Source organism: Cygnus atratus, chromosome 4 (assembly GCF_013377495.2).
Source record: "Cygnus atratus isolate AKBS03 ecotype Queensland, Australia chromosome 4, CAtr_DNAZoo_HiC_assembly, whole genome shotgun sequence".
Classification (NCBI taxonomy): Eukaryota; Metazoa; Chordata; class Aves; order Anseriformes; family Anatidae; genus Cygnus; species Cygnus atratus.
The window spans coordinates 37,344,218-37,347,836 of NC_066365.1; positions in this window are offsets into that span (position 1 = coordinate 37,344,218).

The following is a 3,619-nucleotide window of genomic DNA, read 5'->3' on the forward strand; positions in this document are numbered from 1 at the left end:
CGGTGGTGCTGCTCTGAAGGAGCAGGTGCAGGAGATGTGGCGGGGGGAGCGCAGCTTTGTACTGTCCCTACACTTGATTTACGGTTTTGCCGAGTATGTACAACTTGGGCTCTTGTGGGCAACATGACAGCCGCTTACAAACAGTCACTGTGCAGAAGGAAATCGCTCAGGGTAGTTCAAAGGGTAAAACAACTGAGAGAGAAAAATCTCCCCTCGTTTTATTGTCTGGAGTACATTTCCTGTAGTTTATGCCTAGGACTAAAATTAGGAGAGATTCTCTCAAGGATTTTTTTTTTTTAATCAGCTAGCTTTAACTAACAGGAAACTTAATGTTGTTAGCCTTTGTGATCCCATGAGTCCACCAGAACAAAACCAGTGTAATGTGTTTGTTCTGGTTGTTTGTTTTTTTTTTTGTGTGTGTGTGTGTGATTCCAGGATTACCTGTCTGCATTGTCTCCAACTGACATTACAGTGGGGTATTTCCTTGGCGTTAGTCAAATATGTTAATTTTGAAGGCAAAAGTAAAAAGAACTTTAAATCAGTTGTTTCATTGTAAAAATTGTCACGGTAAAATTTGTTGGGTGTTAATTCAGTATATTGTTCTTTCTAAAGATTGGAACAGTAGATATACTTTAATAACAGCAGTTGAATGTTTGTGCTTTGTAACTCTTTAAGTGCTGATTTATGCACTTTAATTACTGTTCTTGTAGTAAGGGGTTGGCCTTCTGACAAGACAGTTTCTCGGCTTTTAGAGGCTGGCTCAGGAGCGTTCAAAGCATCGTCACCCTGCCAATATAGGGGAGTGATGGAAAACTGTAACACAGGGCTGGCAATTGGAAAGTTTGAAAGGTCATTTTGAAAAGTTAAACCCGTAAGAGCTAAGCATTTTAAGGCCAGCTGACACTGAAGTCATGTCTTCTTTCCGACATCATTCAAAGTACGTGAATTTCAAAATGGCAATGGGCATGTGAAGTCCACCAAAGTTTGATTTAAAGGTAGGCAGGAATATAATCTAGGATAGGGATTAAACCCACAGAATTGTTATAAAATGCATGGCCATTATGGCTGAGCTAGGGTATGCTTAAGAACATGTTCAATTTCTGCTGGTAGCAGGGAGTTTGTAGTTGCCTATAGATTTATATTGCCATTGATCAAATGTGGTCCACAGACAATTTGATATCGAGTTATGCTTCCTCCCTGTGAAACTCAGTAACAGAAAATCGGATCACACACAAAATAAGGCTTTTAGGCTGGGTTTACTTCTGATTGTGCAAATGCAGTAGTGTCTTGGATGCCCAGAGCTTTTATGACGTGTGTAAGCCCCAATGTATAAATAAATGCCAGGATCAACTAAGAGGTTTCTCCAGTTATGTCAAGACATTTTGGCAGCTTGTCTGAGGCTGATTCCTCAGCTTGCTCTTAAGGAATGTCATTTGATTTTGTATTTCCGCCGCTTGCATGTACTTTATATGTGCGTTGCTTATCTCTGCAGTTCTAAATGCATGTGTTTTCTCCAGCTGTCTAAAGCCAAACAGCAAGAAGAGAGGCTCTCAACAGTGAAATGCAATGTGAAATCAGAAATACTGGTGGGATCTTACCACGCTTTGGTGGTGTTTTAGTCCTGCGCCATACTTCCCGTGTGCTCCACAGGGACAAACGGTCTCTCCCAGCATAGTTTACAGCAGTGGAAACTGGGCCATTGGGTAGGGAAGGGACTGGCAAATTTCACAGAGCAGCTGTGTCAGAGCTGGGAGTCTGCGTAGCCCCAGCATTTATGGGAAATTCATGTCTCTTGCTGACCTGTGCTTCCCTGGCAGACCTCTGCAAGAAGGCTGGCTCTTCTGTCTGTAGAGAAGCTGCTGTTGACCCAGCAGTGAAGGCAGATCCCAGCAGGGTGGCAGAGCCGCTGTCACAAGAGAGCAGATGGTTGGGGTAGTGAGACCAAAAGCATTTTAAGCATGAAACCAGGCTGATCAAATAAGCTCTTTTAATGGCGTTACACTGTCAAAGCTGCTCAGTTTTTGTCTCTGGAAGAGCTGAAAAGAGCTTTGCAAAGGGCAGGATTCAGTCTATGCTGGGGGTGTAACTTCTTAAAGGCCAGTCCCAACTGGCAGTGCAGCATCTTTTATTTTTAAACACCTCTAGGAGACAGGCTCTGAAGAATAGAGGCTTCTGGCTGGAAGGGAAAACATCTGAACTCTCATATATTTCACTGGAAACATTTATAGGGTAAATCAACACTATTACAATGTATGAGGCTAGCTCATGTGTCAAAAGCAGTTTAGCTACAGCAGTAACAGTAGTGAGCTCTGCGGTTTATTAATTTACTCTCTCTTAAAACAATATATAACAAAGAATGTGGGCCTGTGTGGCATTGGGCCGTACCCAGGCTTTAAAATTATCAGAACTATGAAACAGGTGAAAGAGGAAGAAAATACTTTTATTCCTTCAAATATCCCTCCTGCTACCTCCTAAATACTAGTTTGTCACCCTTGTCTGACACTGTCATATTTATACTTCGCATTGGCCCTCAGAGAAGGGATGAACAGTCTGTTTTAAGGTCTGATTATTCAGAGTCCTCTGCTTTGCAGACATTTTACCAAACAATAAGACAGATCCTGTTTCCATCCCATCCTCTGAATGTCAGTGCAATGAGTTCAGACTATTTTTGGTGGTGGTGGCAGAGCAGATTTAAAAGGATTAAACAAAGTAGTAGCCAAAGGTTTGGAGTCTTCCCCATTATGCACCTTTTGCAGCCTTATGTCACCTGCATCAATATTGTATACAAGTCAGGGAAGAGTTGGTTCGTGGTGTTTTTGTCTGGGTGTACAAAAGACGGATGTGCTTTAACACCCATCACTGTTAATGTGTGTTGCTATATGCACATAAATTCTTGCATGCCCACAGGCCTCTCACATTTCTTTGAAGCCTTTGGGTATCATTACTTTTTTTTATTTTTTTTTATTTTTTTTTTACTTTGGATGTTGCAAGAACATATCTGGGATGCAATTCTGGATTGGGATAGAGCAGAGTACGTATTTTACATATATTTATGAAACACAAACTGTGCCAATCTTGCAATATATCCAATTGTAATCATACCAGGCTTTCAAAGTAGCAGCAAAAAGCAGAGTCTGGATCATCATGAGAAGTACCTTCATCTAATTACAATGTGGGGTTGCTTTTTGTTAAAGCGGTGCTTTTTCACAATCCCACATACACACACTTTTTTTTTTTCTCCTTAAAATGTCTTTACCTGGTCTCAGCTCAGGGGAGCTCAATTGCTGTGGCTTGAGAGAGACTGTCAGAACCCTTTCAGGAAAACGGAGAATGAGCACATCTGCACTGCGGTGTAAAGGCTGCATGTATGTGGTGATCAGTGAATACCTGGGGCGTACAGCTGGGTAGGGGCTAAATATTCCTCACCTCCCATGTCTCAGACATCCTCCTAAATTAAATGTTTCTGGAAAAAACTGTAAATCTCCAGAGAAGAGGTACAGCCTGCCTCTCCCATTCAGCAGAAGAGGAGCAAATGCACTATACAAAGCTATTTCCCATTCTTCTCTTTGACTTGCCTTGTGAGAGACTTAATGTGTGCCACAAAAGCTACCAGCCTGGA